This window comes from Strix aluco, chromosome 7, assembly GCF_031877795.1.
Source record: "Strix aluco isolate bStrAlu1 chromosome 7, bStrAlu1.hap1, whole genome shotgun sequence".
Lineage (NCBI taxonomy): Eukaryota > Metazoa > Chordata > Aves > Strigiformes > Strigidae > Strix > Strix aluco.
Window position 1 is genome coordinate 35,954,655 of NC_133937.1, and position 20,982 is coordinate 35,975,636.

Genomic DNA, 20,982 nt, shown 5'->3' on the forward strand with positions numbered 1-20,982 from the left:
AAAGTGTCATTCCTGCCTAACGAGGTAAAGAGAGAGGTTCTAGGTTTTGGAGAGAGAGTTTGAGGGAGAAGGCTGACATAAGCTCAGAGATGTTACATTTAAATCCAATATCCACTCTTTGTTCTGAGCTAGTTTGCCTTTTAGTTGCTTCTGTGTAGCATCTTTTGATTTATGACTTTAAGTTTGTTCCCCAGATTTCAGACCAGTTATCTAGACCAGTGATGGTGTGATTCTCTAACCCACTGGTCTAGTTGTGACAAGTGCCCTTAATCATCAAAACAGATCAATTCTGCAGTCCACCTTTGCCTTTCCATCTATCACCACTACACATGCAAAGTGAGAGAATAAATATTGCTGCACATTATACATATGCATATACCTGTGTACAGAAGACATTTATAAGCTCTTTCACTGGTCACCTGGCACTCTTGCATTCTGAATCCTGTCCCAAATGCAGGACATACTGATGTGACAGCAAGCATTAGGACTGATACATGGTGTGACATTCCCGGTTAGCATATGTGGCAAAAATAAGAAGTTCTACTTTCAGGTGGTCTGATAAACACCTCATCTGCTTTTATATACACAGACCTTACAGGTACATCAACTGGAATTCTGATTTGTGCCTCTGAGAGCCACAGTGGCAAACACATAAAATTCTCATGTGGCAACTAATTTTTCCCTTATTATGCACAAATCCTCTTAGACCAGTAAACTAATACTGGAACTTATCTTCTTGAAAACAATAGGTTTCAATGACTCTCTAGCCTTTTTTATGTCACTGGAGTTTTGACAGATTTAACATCTACATGACAGCAGATTATATAGGGTACATTTCTCTGTTAAAGTCAGGGTTAAAAGACAACTATCACTGAGTTAAATGAGACAGAGTTTGAGATTACATTGCTCACATTTTTTAAAAAATATCTCTGGTTCTGACTCAGAAGATTCTGGACCACTGTATAAAAACTGTATGTTTTCTTTGTCTGATATCGATTTTAATTGCAGCTAATTAGTATTAGACTGTTTACATGCCCTGTCTGTCTATGGATGAGAGATTGATGATATCTTGTAATGACACATATTCTAGCTGTTGGAATGGTACAGTGTTTGAAAGTTAATTAAAAAAGAAATAGAATGGAAGTAATAAAATACTTAGCTTAAAATGCTGTTAAAATGTCACAGTCATTAAATTCAAACTGAACCAATCTAAAACATAATTTTCTCATCTTCCTTTCCACAAACTTAGAACACAAATCTTATCCTTTCATTGTTAAATAATGCTTTTTAAACCAGCCCTGACTACACAGCAGTTTAACTTTGAATTGCCATGCTTATTTGTTAAGTTAAGAGTACTAAGTAAAGTTTAAGCCCCACATAATTGAAAACATCAAATTATATAGCCATGAAAATGAGACTTACAACGGAAATGGCAGAGGACACTCAACTGAAATAGATATGTTAGAGTAACAATTATGTACCTGATTTTTAATTCTTCAGATGATTCATTTAGGCAGGCATTGCCAGCATCGTAATTTTGAAAAGGTAAAGGTCAAATATCTTATTTACAAAACCACGTTCTTTGGTTATTGCATATATATCTCAATTCAGCTTTAAGTGCAAGTAATAAACCTGAAAATATTTCAGGGCTGGTTAAATTACAGTGATTTTCATATTAAAACATGCTAAAACACACCCACAGAATAAATAACAAGACCCTGAAGGAAATTTAAATATAGAGTAAAGTGATTAATACCCTAAGCTGATGAATAATATAGTTTTATAAAAAGCATGCTCATGAATCCGGCACCTATGCTTGCAGTCAAGCCATGTGGGTGGGCCTTGCAGCTGGAAAATGCTTAGCTGACGTCTCTAGGTCTCTGTGTGGGTGTAAAGGTCCATACACACCCAGATATGGATGCGACTGCAGAACAGGGACTAACCTTTTAGCCCTCTTTACTCATTCACATCCTAGCTGGAAAATGCCAAAGGTCAAATATCATTGACCTCAGTGTTTGTGCCAAGTACAAGACAAATCTATAAACAATAAATATGACTTTACTCATATTAGTCACTTCATTAGCAGAACCAAGTAGTAACTATGACTTTCAACTATTTTCTTATTTTAAACACATTTTATTTACCAAGTATTTGGTTTGTCACTTCTTTCAATTACACATTTTTGTAAGGAATATGGGGAAAGCTGGAAAGGTCAAAACAAGGATCTTGGAAGACAAACTGTTTTTCTTAAAAGCAATTCCTACTGGAAGAAAATATGATTGAGAGGTCAGTGGTGCTAGGGTAAGCACAAGATAAGTCACAAGCTATTTGAAGTAATGTTTCCTTTGATCTGCCAGCCCTTTCCATACATAAAGAAATCCAGTGGGGTGCTAAAGACTTTGCTAATCTTCTTAATGATATGCTGAGGATGCTTAAGGTTGAGGTTAAAGAAGCCTTTCAGTGCAGCTTGATTTGTGAACTTTTGAAATACAGAACTGACCTTCCTCTCAAAGATATTTGCAAAGCATCTGTTCACGATAACAAATGTGTGGGCAACTGTATGTATGAGCTTGGGCCAGAAAAGTCATGTTAAAAAGAGAACCTCTAGATTAGCTCCGCTATTAGCAGTCCTGCCTGGGTCAGTGATATTGTAGGGCTCCCACAGGGCTTTATGAACAAAGTGTATTAAGAACAATGATGGTTTAAAAGCTTTGAGGAAAATGGGAAATCAAAGAGCTGAGTTGCTCAAAATCTTTGACAAGTATCATCAGACAGGTCGGTGGGCATAGCACAAATGTTCTTGGAAAGACTCAAGCTCCTCATTCCAACATCTGATTATTAGGTCAACCTTTAATATTACCATGGTATTGACTTGAAATCACAGTCAAAGCCAGACATAAGAGGAGCATCAACTTTTAACTAAACAGCCTGAAAGTAAACTTGGGAGGCTTTAGTCATAAAAGTTCAAGAATCATCCAGGGAAAAAAGGAGGACAGAGAGAGAGAGAGATGTAATCCATACTGGCACCACTAAGGTCTGAGGCAATTGATTTTGCCTGGTGTTCGGTGCTCTCTGCTCCTGAACATGCCCTAAGGCCTGAACAGAGCATGTCTATATTCTTCAATTCATTTGAGGTTCAGAAACTAAGACATCTACCAATCTAGTACTGTAAGGTGACTAGTTAGTTAGATGAGCTCAGACTGTGTCCAATACATATAAACACCACACTTAGTTTGGCAGTCATGGCAACTTTCTTTCCAAAAAGAAGAGGTCATCATTTACATTACCACACAGGCTGGGCTCTTCAGCTAGCAGCCCACAGAGAATATGTAACTCCTAAAGGATAACTAAGGGGCCCATAAAGTGCCATAAACTCTCCTACATACAAGGTGATGCTGTTATCACATGAGTACAGATGAAACCTGGGTCAACAGTTGCCTGGGATGTGCAGTTGCAGAATACTTTCTTGCCAGGATAGTATCAGAAATGGCCAGAGTACCAACAAAAGGAGCACATGACCTGGTAGAAACAGGGCATGGGTTGTGATGGGAATGAAACACTGCTAGTGGCCGTGGAAACCAGAGGCAAAACGATCCAGGTGGTTGGTAGGAACCACTCACACATCAGGCCTGAGGGCTGAAGAGCACCATCATACAGCATGAGGGCTGGGGTCAGTTCCCCCACAACTGGTTCAAGCTAGAGCAGACTCTCTTCTTCATACAAGCTGGCTGGGGCAGCTCACTTAGTCCCAACTTTTCTCCAAACAGGTTTTCTTAATCAACCAATTAAAAAGCCCAATATGGGGCTTGTAGCTCAAATACTTGGTCAAGATATAAATAAACACCTTCTTCTGTTGTCAACACCTGCAACCTACCTGCTAGTCTATGCCATATGGGACAGTCAACCTCCCTCTGAGGAATATTAATATCCTTAAGCACAGGCTAAAGCATAATTTTCAGATACTCCCAGTTGCCCAAGGACTATTTAGTTGTTTCATGCAGAGTGAAATACCTTTAACATGAGAAATTCCCCACTTCAGAAAACCATACATTCTAGCGGTTAGGATTAGAGCACATCTGTGGGAGTTAACGGTTGAGTCACCTCAACCAAAGTAAAAAAACCATTCTTGGAATTTTACATTACAGGTAAGTACTTCAGACAGTAGTCTATGGGCAATGACTTAAATACAAGTTTTAAAGAACTGCTTTGGAATTTAGGTGTCCTGGGTTTGTTATTGTTATTTATTTGGTTTTGTCTTATTTAGGGACTTGAGTCATTACGTTCCTGAGGAAAGTGCCAGCATTTTCACTTGAAATGACACTGCGACTTTCAACTGTTTTCAGCTGGCCTATTTTTATATCGGATTTCATGTGAAAGAAAGTGTATTTTCTTCTGTAAAAATGGATTAAGTTCTGAGCAAATGTACCTGGAACTGACAGGCAGTGAATCCTATGAAGTCAAATATGGCTGAAGGCTGAGATAGGTACCTCAATGATGTTAAGGTTCAGTTTCTGTGCAAAAGCAGAGATGTAGGTGATTTTAAAACTTCACTGGCAGAAACCAAATACCTAGAAAAATTAGACTGAAAATCTTACTTGGGTTTTGGGGGTCCAGACTTTGGATATGTAAACCCATTATGTCCCTGCTATGAATTTGGTAAGTGCACCTATATGAAAGTTGACAAATCCAGATTCAGCATCAACATTTTGAACATGTGCTATTCAAAATATGTACCTGGGTGTTTTAGCAAAAATAGAAAAAAAAAACCATCCTTCTTGTTCACTGATTAGGGAAGCTCTTTCTGATGAGTAACCCTTTGTCTATAGTCAGTAAAGTGACATCTCTTAAAACTGTGGTGTGAGCTTTTAGGCATCAGGGCTGGTGTCTACCTTTTGCAGGTGTAGTCTACTGGGTAGAACAGAGGAAAGAAAGTTCAGTGAGAGCCCCAAAATCGTTGAAAAAAAGACATGAAAGACCAGTTCTTATTCAGGGCACACACTTCTTGCCTCACATTGAGCAGGTTTCTAAGGGCTAGCTCCATGTAAACAGTCACAGAGGCTGAAAAGGCCAGCTAAGTCAAAAGGTGAGATCATGGAAACCACTAATCATTTATTGCCTCACCTCAGAGGCCTCTTAACTACATGCGTCTGTCACTTTCTGGCTTTAAAGTTTCCCCCGGTTTTGAGCCCTTCTGCAAACCCAGAATTGCCTCAACCCTGACCCTGCCAAGCAGTCTGGCGCATTGTCCACTCCACTGTGTCCCCAAAGGTACATGCTCCTTACTTCATCCCATGAGGCCTCCAGGAGGGAAATGTTCCCAGATTATGTCTAGCAAGCGCTGATACATTAGTCTGCTCATAAAAAAGTGTGATGGCTGCCACCACCTTTCAGAAATTAATCAGAAAAAAAAAAAGACAGATTGTTATTTTAAAAAATAGAGCATTAGAACTCTTCTGCTTGTGGTAGATGAGACTTAGACCATATCTCCCAGTTCTAAGTCATGACCAACAGCCGTGGTGGAGACTGGTCTAGGCTGTAGCTCCTTCCCAACCACCCTGCTGAAGCTATATGAGTGTCAGACAGTGCTCATCGTTCTGTGTGAAGGGAGAGGAGGACAGAGACCTGGATATAAAAAATCATGCCATTATGAATAGATAGAAGGAGTGATTTGAGTTCTTTAATGCCTAACACTAAAGGTGCAACATCAAGGAGACTTAGGTACATAAATACCTTGGAGGATCATAATCTGTCAGTCAATCCGCACCCACAGACATAAATTGATTGGAAGGCCAGAAAATCCCTTTTAACTTCTGAGTCCCAGCCAGCCAGCACTTTTCTTTGTGACACTGGAAGGGCCCAAGAAGCTCTTTTATGAGCTCTAGCACTTCACATCACTGCTAAATGCTGTTGTAACGTCTTTAACAGTGCTCAATATCTAGCAGCTCACTTTGTCTTGGGAGTGAATCATCTATAAAAAGCAGATCTCAAGCATTTCGGTTCTTCTATTTTTGTGCATTGAATTGATAACATGTTGAAAAATTAAACAAGACCTGCCACAGGTAAGTTTTACATTTGTAAAATGTTAAAATGAAAGCTTATTAACACTTGAACTTCCTGGTCATTATTCTCTGGGGCACCTTTTGTGGACCACATCATTTCAAAACAAGATATGCCACCTGTTTCTTATTTACTTAAACCAAAAATAATTCTCAGAAGTACATATTTCTGCTGTATATGTCAAAAACTAAGCCAGAAATATGGTCATAATTGAGGGTCCACAGGTAGACTTATAACGTTACCCTGCAAATTCTCTCAATTCTAGATTGCCATTTTACTTATGACAGTTTCTGGTGCCAAGTGACCGATACTCAATGTCATTGCTTTTGCTGGCTCCCACTTCCTCTGATGAGCATGTGGAGGTCAATATTGTCCACATGCCTGTTTCTCAGACACAGTAGTTCACCACCACCCAGAAATATTTGGAAATGTTTATTTGTGTGGATGTGTATGAACACGGAGATAAGTGTGTGGGTGCATGTTTATATATTTAACTATGCAGCAGTAAACTTTCTGGGTGGAAGCTGATAAGGGTCAGATGAAAGTAAGCACTAAAATGATTGTTAAAACAATAAAAAGTCCTTTTTGTGTCCTCACAAAAACAGTACCTCATTGACGCTGTTCAAACATGTAACTAAGGAATGGATATACAGAGCACTATGCTAGATACCCTAACTATGGGATAAAAGAAAGTGAATTGGCCCAAATCTTGATGCTGTTTGCATAAAGAAGAACATTTAGTTGAATTTGAAGAGGTGCAGGTTTCACCCAGAGAGAAAACAACAAAGAAAGAAGCAAAGCTGGAACAACACACAGATTATGTGCATTATAGTAACGTAACACGTAAGGCATAACAACCATGGCTCATGCATGCTGAAAATTGAAAATAGAAAAGTTCAGAGAGTTTTATACTTATGAGGATACGTGGTTATGTGGTCAGATAGGAGGACGGAGTGCCAGGAGGCTGCCGGCATCTAACACCAGATGAGGATCTGAATCACCCTGGGCCAGTCACATGAGCTCTTTGTGTTCATGGAAACCAAAACGAGCAAGGCAGAACCTCACTGGAAACCAACACTGCATCTAAGAAATGTTTTCCAAGTCCAGTCATGAACATAAAGATTCCTCTGGAAAGTACCTAACAGTGCATTTACTATGAAGACACACTTTAAAAAACCTCCAAAGTAAGAGAGTTTCTGCATAAGTAGTCCAATGCTGCTGTGAGCAGTTTGAGAGCAGCTCCCCAAAAAATTTCTATCCCCAGTAATATCAAACATCCAGATTCCCACAAGACTGACCTCTTAGAGATTCTGGAAATAAAGTGGCTATTTTCTGAGCTTTTCTGTATTTTATTAAGCCCTAGACTGCAGTGGAGGCCAGAAGAGGAAAGAAAATCCTGGGTGAACATTTTAATTCTATGGAAGTCAATGGCCAATCTTGTATGAAGTTGTGTGGGGCAAGATTCCTTCCTGTACTTTTAGATATATAAAAATACATTGCACAGATGAAATCAGAAGTTACTTCACTGAGTTCTGATGATAATAATAGCAATCTGATGTAAGTTTGAGAAGAATCAAATTTAAATGGTTCATAGCTTCAAGCAATATCAATCTTCCACATTAGCAGTTGGCCTCTGATCACATGCTGTTGCTTAATTCTTTGTGTATTTATGGTAGTTGCATCGGCAGTTTTTAAGTGCTGTGTGTTTTCATGGTCATAAGTAGTATAGACTTACAGTTTATTTACACTGGGAAGTTTTGGGGAGTGTGTAAATCTAAGCTGTGTAATGTGGAACAACTGTTGTGCAACAGTTGTGTTGACTAAACACTTAATTTGTGCTTAAGATTCTTCCATCTAAAATCCTCTGTCTATGCATTTAGGGATTTTTCCAGCTGTAGAGTATACAATATCTGTCAAATCTGCTTGAATTCTGGGTCTTTGGCGTCACATTAAAAAAAGCTCCCACCTCGCTACTCCATCCATCAGATTTTTTGCAAGCCAGTGTTGTTTTGTAGCACTGGGTCAGTAGGGTGGGGAAAACAGTTGAGCACTGTGAGCCAAACAGCTGTTGCACGAAGACAGTGCTGCAGAGCCAGGCCAGTAAGCAGCAGTGGATGCCAAACGTAACCCTTCCTGTAGGAAGGCCACCACTGAATCACAGATGGGGAGACCTCTTCCTGAGGACAAAGGATGCACTTCCCAAGGACAAAGAGGAGCCGGCGCTATGTGTAGGATCAGTGCAGTAAACATGACAAACAAAGGGGCTGTAGCTAAAGAAGAAAAATGGCACTTCCCAAAGGAGCAGATAGAAAAAGAAGTAAATGTGAAAAAGCCCTTGAAATGGTGAAAGACACTAATGGAAAGTGATGGAAAAGAGGAGGTCATATGCACTTGGCAGTTGACAGGTGAAAGCTGATTTTCTTTTGGGTTTCTGTTTAGTAACAGATGTGGCAGGAAGTTCCAGTAGAATAAAAAAAAAAAAAATCACAGAAACCACACCAGGAGCGTTGAGAGGTGTGGGCAGGACGGTGTCTGTCACAGAAACAAAGGCAATATTTGTATGCTTTGAAAGGGCAACCGTTGACATACATGACAAGAAATGTAAACCAGTTCTTTGATTTGAGCCACAGACATCTTGACAGGTTTCAAAATGTATGAGACTGGATCAGACCCTTTTTGATATAAGGGGTCTCCTAAGTGAAAACAAATCTAGTTTGCGGCATCTTAGTGTAGGCATGCTCCAGGCAGAGGGGAGCCAAGGGGGTCCCTACACCCCAGCCGGCAGCTGCAGGGGCAGGTCAGGACTCCTCCAGTCCCAGCTGAGTCAACTGGCTGCCTGCTGGTATTGCATGGGGATAGTTTACAGCAGCAAGGGCAATACTGAATGAATACCACCAGCCAAAACTGAGAACGAACCAACTAAAGCACAACCCACACTTTGAAATAGGGGGAGATGAAGGGAGATTGGGAGGAGCATGGTCAGCCTCAGGGCCCCTCTCCTCATCCAAAACCCCTTTACCTGAAAGCAGGATGGCCAAAGGCAAGTACAAATTTAACTGGAAGTGCTGGTGGCTGAAATCCAGCTGCATGGCCTAATTCTTGGGCTACACCACGATCAGTCTCACACGCTGCAGTGCTGCTTTAAAGATCAATTGTAAAAACAGTAAAAGTGTTAGTGGTGTCTAGCACTGGGGGAAACAGCAGGGCCAGTTTTAATTGCCTAGGGTGACATACGGTTATGTTTAAACATTGTAAGGGACTCTGGGTGTTTCTCACCACTGTTACATGTCTTCAGTCTCCAGCTTCAGGGCTACAATCATCTAGTTTATATTTCTGCTTGTCAGACATAAGCCTGAGTGTGTGCCTTAGCATCATATGCCAGAAAGGGACAGGCATAAATACAGAGATGGAAATTTCCCAAGCACATTTGTCATAAGGTTAAATAAGTAGAGAGAAGCTTGATCCAGTTAATAATTAATAGCAGATTTTTAAAGTAGGAAAACTCATCTTGTTTGTTATAATTCATTGTTACAAAAAGTGATTATGTTCTGCCGAATTTATGAGGGAAATCCTCAAAGCTCTGCTTATTTTTTGGTGCCAGATGACTCAGTTTTGTTATCCTTAGCAATAATTTGTGATATAATGAAGAATTTGGTATGATTTATACAAGAGTTTATGTCTGCATTGTAAATAAACACTGTTCATTTTGTGTCATTAAGTCTTGAAAGCTGAACCAAGAAATATGTGTTTTAAGATGCAGTTTAGAAGCTAGTGAAGATCAAAAATGATAAATAGCATGACAATCTTTTTGGAAAGGATGTAAGTCTTCATGCTTCCAGGACATAAGATAACCCCTAATTAATAGGGACTAGTAAGAATTTTTTTCCTGTCAGCAAGTTATTTCATAATTGCCTTCTGTAAGGCTTCCTGTACTTTTCTCTGAAGCAGCTGGTATGCTTCTGCAGGAACAGTATGACAAAATCAATAAATCCCTGACACAATCCTATATCTCTGTGAATATCTTTTCTGCAGGAACTTTTACCCTCCCAAGACCCAGGTTCAGCTTACTCTGTTTATAAGGTAAAAACTGATAAATCCCAAGGCAGAAGAAATTACTTGCTTTCTTTAGTGATGTCTTCACTTGTGACAGGAAAAACAAAACCCAAATCCTTCAACTCATGTGTTGGCATGTAGGAAGGAAGGTAAAAGTCTTTTTTTTCAATAACTTTGTCTTGAAAAGCAGTTACTTGTCTTGTTAGTATAGACACATAATACACAAATACAGATGTATAGTATCTTTCTAATGGGGTGAAATAAATAGTTTATGTCTTGTGAGGGTACCTGGGTAAAAGAGATCTAACCCCAACCATTACAGCTTTGGAGCCGTGTTTAGTAAGCCTTCCCCTTTGCACTTGCCCTTGCTCTGTTATTTATCATTTTCCCCTAATATTTCCACTTGTCTTCATCAAAACTACTTTCAGACTAAAAACTCATTTTTGCTGTATAATGGGTAGGTCTCCAAAATAACCTAGAGATTGCAGTCACTGAGTTCAAAGATAAATGGAGAATACTGCCCTCTGGAAGTGCCTTTGCCCTTTTGTCTGTTACACGAAGAAGCTAAGGGATTGGCATAGGCTTAGGTTGGCTTAGCTTGAAGCTAATTGGAAGTTGGTGCAATGAATCACATCTTATGTACCTAACGCGTCATTGGAAAGGAGATTTTTTGATCTCTAGCTGATAATGTAGTCTAAGATAATAACATACGTCCAGTTTTTAAATATAGAAAGTAGGCTGGGAAAGGGAACATTTCTAATGAGTGATAAAACTGTGGATATACACACCTTGTTTTGGAAGATGGTCCCTCATGTAGCTCATGGTCTGAGCCAAATAAAGGAAGACGTCACTGGACATGAATGAGCTTTTTTTGGCCCTCTAGGCAATCCAACACTGGGACACTTACTGAGGTATATACTTCCCCTCCTTCCATCAGTGTCAAAGCATGATTTATACTGTCTTTTTTTTTGTTTGAACATGAAGCAGGAAAAATGAATCTATTCATGCTTCAGATCCCTATGACTTCTAGAGGCTGTACTGATCATCAGTTACTAGCTGTGAATAAAGCCTTCAAACCTTATTCTAACCATTACAGCACTAATTATAGTTTTCTTAAGTAAAATGCCCTTAAACTATAATTACCCATAAGATTATATGTTGGCAGTCACACAAGAAATTGTATTACAAGATTCTACCAGGGGGCTGAGCTCACCCTACTGTCACAGTCCATCCAATCTGTTGAGAAGAAAAAAATGCAGTAGTTAGGGTTAACACTGGAAAACCAGCTATATATTCTCCTCAGCCCCAATATCTGCAGAAAACTCATTTCGTATCCAGTATGCACTATTCAGTTTACAGTGTTGCTCTAAATTCTCAGCTGATGTAAAAAGATGTTGATCTGCTGAATATTGAGTCCCATCAGTTCAGGTTTTGATTTACAATACAGAGTTCTCATCCCTTTGTGTTTAATGTGAGGTACACCGTTAATTCCCATCAAAAAGGAAATCAACTCTAATGCGTATTTTATTTTTTTAAAAAAGAAAACACAGGGAATTGTGGAGAACATCATTGCCTACGCCCTTATGAACGTTCACTATTCACTCCACCAATTTGTATGCATGAAATACACATAGTTCACAGCTTGCCAGAAATAAACATGTGTTGGAGAGAAGATGATGTCTCAGCTTTGTAGTGTGCACCCCTGTATTAATTTCCTGTGTCTGGTAGTCAACAACGCTGACACTTAATGGGAGAAAGTGATCCCTGGTGCAACTGTGGTGACCCCTGTGGAATTACCACATGACAACTCTCATCTACTGAGTAGCAAGAGATAAATTAAACAGGACTAGAAATTTGGAATGAGTTCAGACTTTAGAATATATGGAGGATTGGGGGTAGAGGAGACGTTTTCTTATCACCCTCTGTAAATCCACACTCCCTTCCTGTATGCGATCAGGTAGTTTCTAATAATACAAAATACACGAACAGCATAAAACCTCTTATTCCTGCTTATGTAAGATTTTATGTGACACAAGCCACTGCTCTTTGAATTGAATTTTGTTATTTGCCTCTAGAATCTGGTGGTTTGGCTGCATGACATTGACTTCCAGCTAAAATAATTTACTCTCCAATTACTTTAACAGACAACATATCAAGCAATTAAGAGAATTAATAATGTATTTTCATACTGTTAAAAAATACATCTGTAAAGAGCTCTAAAGAATTGTGGTGTAAGATTCTAAAATTCACTTTGCGTCTCCTTAGATATCAGCTGGGAAAACTATCAGAAAGTTCCATTAAATGTTTTAAGCTCCCCACCTACATATAAAAGCCAGTTACCAGAATTACAAATGCATTTAAATGGAAGGCTACCTGCTTTCTTCCACAAAACAGTATTGTGGGATTTTTTTCTCTTAAATAATCCACTTTTGCTTTACTGCTTGGATGAAAAAAATATATATCTGCTCCATGCAAAATATATATCTACTCCATCTACTTCCACAAGCCTGATGGTGCTGCAGTAACACCGGAGGATTTGTGTTTAGCCATGTCTTCCCTCAGCGCTGCAGAGCACATCCCCTTCCTCCTTTGGGTGGAATTCAGAAGTAAAATTGTATATGCTGAGAGGTTGCTTAGAATTAAAACATACTTTGCATATGCATAGAACAGGAGTGGAAAAGGGCATGGTTATGTGGAAGTAGATGCAATTACACGAGAATGAGGCACACTAAAGCTGTAAGCCAGGATCAGTAATTAGTGCACACTATACAATTCTGGTGTTAAAGGTGCTTCAATTTAAGAGCAAATTAAAAAGTTTGAGTGCCTTAAAATTAGAAAAGCATTTCATGACTGTGAGGAGGATTTTAGGAGACAATTACTGGTGTTGTCACATTCCTGTATATTGAGAACCTGAAGGCATTACAATTTTCTGTCTACGTGTGCCCCTATTGTGCTTTTTAATAAGACCAAGTTCTGGATTCCAAACATCAATGTTTGTTCTTGTTTTACAAAGTCTTTTTCTTTGCTTGTGGTTTAAAGAGTCCTTGTTACTTCCTTTCGTGGATTATAGAAGAGGAATTAAAAAGAGCAGTGATGAACTCAGGGCTAGGATCTTAGAGATGTTGCTGTGACCTTGCTCACATCCATTTAAAGCAAATATTTGGGTTCTGTGGGATTCTGAAAATGCATACATTTTACTTCTAACTACACAGTAGATGCAGTGTTGAAACCAGTTTTACATAGGGCGCAACCCCTTCAGTTTTGACAGTGTTTCTACAGGTTCATCATCAGAGGAAGTGAATAAATACACTGCAGCATGAAAATATAGCTACAACAGGAATTCAAAGAGAGCAAGTCTTCTCTCCTTATTGAAAGTGAAGTATAAAAATGAATTCAAAATGTATTTTTATATATATATGCATACACACATAGGAAAAAAGACAGAAAGAAAGAGAGGATTCTTTGTTGTGTAGTCAAAGTTCCCTTTATAACCATGACAGTTATTAATTAATATTAATCCTGCAAATACAATATCCATCAATTCCGCTCTCACATTGGGATTGAACTGAGGATACTATGGAGCTGTAAGCTTGGGCTTCTTTTGTCAGACCTAAAGCTGAGTACCTGGAGCTGTGAAGTCACATCAGTTGCAGACTGAGAGAGGAAGGGGCATGGCAAGGGCTGAAATCTACAACCACAGGGTTAGTTCTTGGGGAAGTTTTACACATAAGCAGTGGGACAGTATAGTGAGCCCAGAACCAGATTTTCAAAAGACATCAAACAAGATCTCTAAATAATTTGGAAAATCTAGTCCTTTGAGTGCATAAAATCTCCCAGAAATCAGTGAGGTGCATTCATTCATGTCACTTTGTTTCATGAGAATCCCTTTTCTCCAGAGATCTCCACAAACATTTAAAAGATTAATATCCAAATATGAAAAAATGAGAGCAAACTCATAATTGAACAGGACCAAGAGAAAAGGAAATAGCTGATTTAATTAGGTTTAAAGGATGATTCAGACCAACATAAATCTCAATGAAAGGACAAAAATAATTACAGGTAATTAAAGCCAAACTATCTAAAGCGAAGGAATTTAGTTAGCCTTGAGCACAGTACATAACACTCCCAGTTCTTCCTTATGTAGATAACATGGTGCATCCACTAATTTAGGTCACGGAGTTTCTTTTACACTTGTAATTATTTTTAATGCTGACATTTCTTTTGCCATTAGAGAAACAGTGCTGATAGCATAACCAAGTAAATCTCTCTAAATCTAGCAGCATTTTTACTTTGTTATTTCTGGAGCTAAATGGCATGAGTCAAAAACAAATGACATCAATCATTCTGCCACTGGGTAGATCAGTATAAAATTAGCAGGACGCAAACAGGGCTGGGTTCCATAATTTTTCTAGCTCTGTGACTCCATAGTGTTCCTCAGCCATGGGTTTATTTATGATGGTGTCAAAAGACCAGCTCTTAAGTAGCCATTTCTTATATCAGTGTTACAGCTAAAGTTAAATTCTGATTTCAAAGATTTAATTCTTTATGAAGATCTGTTTCATACCCATACCTTCCAGAGTAGTTTAAAAGACACTGCTTTCTTTCCAGTGATACCACTGAACACACTAATACATGTTGGAAAGATAAATAAAATATTTTGCCATTAACAAGAATTACAGGACCACCTTCTGGATGGACTGGATCAAGAGTATGGATTTTGTTAAATGACATTTTGGTAGTTTAGAAAGAAAAGATGTTTCTTGGGTCAGATCATACTCCATATATTTCAGTTTCTTTGGATTACAGGAAGTGAAGGATAATGTCCATAGGTAGGGTTCCCCCTCACAATTTACGGGGTTCTGTAGGACTTATTTTACATGAAAAAAATGATGGAAGTATGAATTAGGTCTTACATTTCCATATCAGATAACCTGCATTTATGCAGGTGGGAAGAAACAAATTGTCAGAATTTTAAACAACTGGAAAACAGTCGTACCCCACTGCAAGGGTGCAAAATCTGGGGCATGCTCACTGTGTAAACAAATACTACAGGAGATCTCTTATGAATAGGGCTGGTGTTTTCTTATCATTTTCTCTTCTCCCTCTATTAAGGCAGAATCCTTAATGTAACACCTCTTAATTCAGGTATATATCCAGACTTTAGTTATATTCTTATAGTGAAGTTATGTATTTTTAGCAAAGTCAAATCCAATCTAGAGAAATGATACTAGGGGAACATCTCTGTCTTACCATGAAAAAAACCAACCCAACAATAAGCATGCCAGCCCTTGGAGATATTCAACCACAGTGGAGCAAAATGAGTCCTGTTAGTGATGAAGAGTAGATCCCATTAGATAGTGAATTAACCCTAAAGTGAAGTTTGATTGGGAAAGGGACAAAGCAGTCAGTCTTATATTTTTGAGGAGTGCTGGTTGGGGAAGTATTTGCTTCTATATTCCTCAGAATGAATAAACAAACTGTTTCTCCCTGCACCAGCAGGGTTAGGCATTGCAAGAATATTCCCTTGTATAAATGACAGCTGGCACAGAGAGTGAATTGCCTAAAAGCAAGAAACAGGGACATAGTTTTCTCACTTAAAAACATACATGGTGCTCAGGTTTAGTTTTGTACAGCTGGAAGGTCCTGTGGCAGCCAGGCAAGTCCCAGCCTGCTCGGCATTTACAGGTGTGCTCCACTGCTCCCCTGTTTCGCACAGCCCCTTCTCCAGCCCCCAGTGTGAAATGGAGCCAGAGCTTCACTGAACTATGAGGGACTCTTAACACAACTTTGCATTGAGTGGTAGCTGGTCTGGAAGAGCCTGTGCCCTCCAAAACTGCTTCTTGCTGTGGGATGAAGCGAAAGGTTTGCTGCCCGCTGGAGCTTCTGCTGCTGTGTGCTGTCCCCCGCCCGCAGCGAGAGCAGTGGGGTGCGGAGCCCTCAGCCCCTCACGCTCACCCGGTGTGACCGATTCCCTGTGACTGCTTTACCTCTGAACCACGATACCATCAGGGTTCCTGAGCGGGAAGCAAACCAGATCTGCAGATCTCTGGGCTGCCAACCAAGAGTGGGGGATTTTGATATTTACTCTGCAGACTGAGCAGGAGATAAAAGTCAAGAGATCTGTCCGTTTGCACAGCTCTGGGGAAGTCATTTCTATTCTGAACTAGAGGAGATTTTTGAAAAGCTCCGAAAAGAGTCAGGAGCATGATTGCCATTGGCAATCAACAGAATTCCAGCCAATATTCACCATACTGCTGGGAGAGATTGTGGAGGTTTGTTCCCAATTCCCATTGAAGGAAAACAGTATGAGAACATCCTAATATGTCATTCTCTCAGACCAGAAGCTATATAATTAAGCATATCCATTAAGATGGCCACTAAATATTAAGTAATGGACTCCACCTCTCTGAAGACCAGCACCTCACACAGTAAAATTAATGGGACTCTGAAATCAGCCATTGCCTGACAGGAGAGGCCATTTTACAGATGTGCATTGGGCAATTAGGAAAGCAGTTACAGATCTTTTCCTTTGACCTGCAGAAGACAATAGAGACTTGTATTTTCATCATATAAAAGTCAATGCCTACTTTTAAAATTTAGTCTTCACATAAGAAAATCGAAGTTAGATAAAGATGTTTCTCTTGCTTTGCTGTGAATATGATTTTTTTAAAGTCTGCCTGCATCAAAATTTAGGCACGAGCTGAACAAAACACAAAAGCTCAAAACATGCAAATAAATCAATCATTCCTGCATTATATATCTCACTAAATACTATCCAAAAATAATTTTGGGTGTAGTTTTCAAACTTCAGCATTGCATAAACTAAATACCCTGCAGCACAATTGGACTGACTTGAATTACAGAGTAAAATAAATACACACTGGGATGTGTCTTTTGTTGCTGTTATTTTACTTTTCCTTTTGCCTTTAAAAAATTGTATTATAGCTCATAATACTTGATAAGTGAAAATCAGAAATGACATTTAAAAGAGTGAAGTAATTTAATTTTGTGCTGTAGATTTCTAACATATGTCTGTGGAAATGTTCTTGCCTATCCCAGTTACTTTCCCCCTCTCAAATATTTCAGCAAGGATAAGGCATGCCTGAGAGATGCATAGGAGAGCTTTTTTTAAAAAAGAATTTAACCTCTGACTTTTACAAGCAGAGACTCGATTTCTAGATATGAGTTCGTTGCCTGCTTTTCAGTAAATTTTACTTTACAAGTCATTTGGAAAACTGTACCCAAGTCTTTATTGTGCATGACACTTGGAGTTCTTTTTTATTGACTTAGGCTGCTTCTTGCCAAAGTCAAAATGTTGGAAGCAAGGCCGCTGGCATGTGAAGAAATATATAAAGAATAAAATTACTTTGGGTGGAAATAAAAGAAATGAAACAAAATAAACTTTTCCCTTTTTATAGTCATGTTTACTTCACAGACAGTAATAACAGAATCAAACTAAGCTTGCTGTCATGGGAAGATGCGGGTATTTTCATGCATCCAACCCTTTCATTAGCTATAAGAGTTTTGTGATTCAGCCACATACTCCTGGATGTGGACAATAGGAAGGGATTTATCTCAGCACCCCTTATTTCTCAGACCTCTTCTCTACCTTTAATTCTTCACAATTGTTTCCTTTCCCTTCATGATCTCCCACCTCAGTTTTCCCCTTTTTATTTTCCCCTTTGCCTCTTTTCTGAATTTGTGTTGGCTATCTGAAGGTATGAATTGAGTACTTGAATTATTGTAGGATTATTTTTGTGTACCAGTACTTTCAGAAGGCTATTTTAATTTACATGTATGAAAATACAAGTTCGTAGCCCCTCAGTTCTATCTAAGCAGGAAAACACAGAACAACTTTTCAGGATATTTGCTTTTACCAGCGGTCATTCTTTCCTTATGTAGATGATCACGGAGTATTTCAGGAAACAGGTTAGTCATCCCCCTCTCTAATTTTTATGCTGCATTTGTCTGAACTCTGGGTTTTGGCATGGGTGAGAGCAATGCAAGAACTTCTCTATTGATCATGCACCTGCTCTTTATTACTTGGAGAACTGAAGCTTTAGCTCTCTCCTCACCCTGATCTGGTCCCCAGTTTGTAATGTTTTACATCCTCTGTCAGTTGGAAGAAGCACACAGCAGATGAACTGATGAGATGTTTTGCAAGAAATGTGCCTTTCTTAGACGGGGACAATCCCCACTCTGCCTCTCAGCTCCATCTGTGTGACACATGTCATGGAACTAAAAAAGAAATATTTTAGTGATCAGCTTTTCTGCTAAAAGCAAGATTTTTTTTCACTAGGATTTTGACCCCTGTTGTAGAGGAACATGAGTGTGCGAGCTTAACCCTTTGTGCTCAAATTAAGTCATCAACTCCCAAATAAAAACTTCCTTATATTTAAAGCTTCCCTGCACTTTCTACTGCTCCCACACATATATATCTTCAGGAGACAGGCCTTGTGAGGATGGAAGAAAAGAGGCCAGCTGAGATGAGGGAGATCTGATGACTTCCCAGCAATGCCAACAACCTTAGCCTGTGTTTGCTGAATTTTTCTTAGCATGACCCGAGGTTTGCAAATGTACCAAACCACAAACCAACAGTTCAGTTTGCAAAGGCCAGAGCCCAAGATTTAATATTTACAGTCACAGAAACAAATATTTTACACATTTCTACTATGCCTTTACTTGGCTTAGGAAAAAAAAAAAAAAAAACAAACACCAGCTTTCAAGCCAAAATTCAGTCAGATGCGTCAAGTCTCACCTGTGTTCATATTGAAATCAAATCAGACTATGAATTTCATATTGTTCTGAACCAAAATCAAAAGAATCTTTAGTTCACTCATTAAGAGGCATAACTTCACCTGAAGCCCTGGTGTTACAGTGTGTAACCAGTTCAGTGGTTGCCTACTCCTGTGTCCATGTTAGCAACACCTCAGCTAGCTGGTTTAAAGCTCACATGGAGAGCTTAGTCCATTTTACACTGTCATGGTATGTACTGCTTTAGAATCACACATACAAAAAGGTTGGATTAATTCTCAGAGGTCTTTAGAGCAACACATCTGTGTAAGTCCATCTTCATGGTTTTCATCACCTTAGAATACACTCAGTCTGGTAAAAGTGAAAAGAAACAACATAAGCTGAAATACACAGGTTTTTTGTTCTCAAATTATTACCATCTGTGTCTTGGGAGTATTTCCTATATAGAGAAATACCTGTACATTCTTACAAATAAATGTACCTGGACCAATGATTCAAGGTGAAACTGCATGTGTCTATGATTAAGATATTTTTGGTATACAGGTTGGTGGGAAAGGAGTTCCCTCAAGTACCTCTGCACTAAACTATCCAGTCTAGCCACATCCTGCCAGAATGAATTTTAAGAGGGTAAAATAAAGATCATTTTTGACACTGACCATCTCTCTCCTGGGAAAGTCTCACCCACTGTTCAGAATGGCATTTTCTTTGAACCAGCAATTCAGGAGCAGTGTCCGTTCCCCCTCCCCTCATACACACACTTCTTGGGGGGAGCAGGAAAAGCAGAAACACAGTTGCTGTGAAGCTTGAAAGCATCCTGATGGCACTCATAAATTTAAAGTGATGTTATGTCCTTCCCAGGCTGTGCAAGGAATAATGCTAGTCAACCTGTCAAATAGCTCTGCTCAGCAACGCAGAGCCCATTCATCTGAACAAACAGTGAGTACAGAAACCTGACTGCAGAGCTGATAATACCTATGGCTCAGCGGTGGCCACAGAACATCGAGAACAGGGTCACAAGTAGACACAGGAACATCTGATAGCAGAACAAAGCACCTTACACTGAACTAATTACATTGCCTGGTTAATGGCTTCTGAAGTGAAATACTTATGATCAGCAGATGAAAATACAATTTCGTTTCCTGAATAAAAAACAAGAGGTTTAGGAGGAGTCATATTCTTTAGCTGGGTAATGCTGGGTACTTTAGCTCTGTACTTTTAACACAGAGCTGCTGGTTGCTTACTGAGAATCAGACCCAGCAATCTGGAAGTGCTATTGAAGCAGAACTGCTTGGGCAATGAAGAGAGGGCACCAGGGCATTGCATGCCCTAATGTCTCTGCAGAACTTCTTATGGACACTGCCGATGCACTGAGACGAGCTGACCGTTCCCTCAGGTCAGGGAGAAAGAGGACAGCATGCTCTCTGAGATAAACACTGGGGACAAAGTCTGCCCAAATGCATACAAATAAGTTTTCTTGTCCTTTTGTAGCAGTTCAGTGTAAGAATGCATGTTATACCTTTTATCAGGGAATATTAGCATATGCCATTTCAGCTTTCTATGCTGCATAGGATAAGAAAAATAATAAAGCAGTAAGATCGGACAAAAACCCAGTGAGAAGAGAAGAAATCCAATGGGATGGAATCTAATGGGAATTCTGCCTAACAGAAGTCTTTTCAATGTTCTTGTGGTGGATTTCATGCTTCAGCAATGTGGTACTGTCTGCATTGACTTCTGTTATGCTTTATTATGTGGTGATGGTTACTGTTCATCTAGGAGTAAATCCTTGACTAGAGAGGTCTAAAAAGTAATACAAAACTTTATCCAATAACAAATAACACTGCGAGGTCTAAACCCAAAAGGTTTATAGACAACAGAAATCAGGACTCCTCTGTCAGACATTTTTGATTTGTGAAACTAAAAATAACACCTCACAAAGAGCTACTGTGTTTTTTCTTTTTTTTTTTTTTTTTCCAAAATGAAAACATCCAGTTTAAAATTAACTTGTTTTGACTGAGCAATACAAAGGCAAAACACAAAAACAAAATAGTCTGCATTTGGCACTCATGTTTCTAGCTGAAACTCCTGTAAATATTGCCCTAGCTTATGTGCTCATTCTTC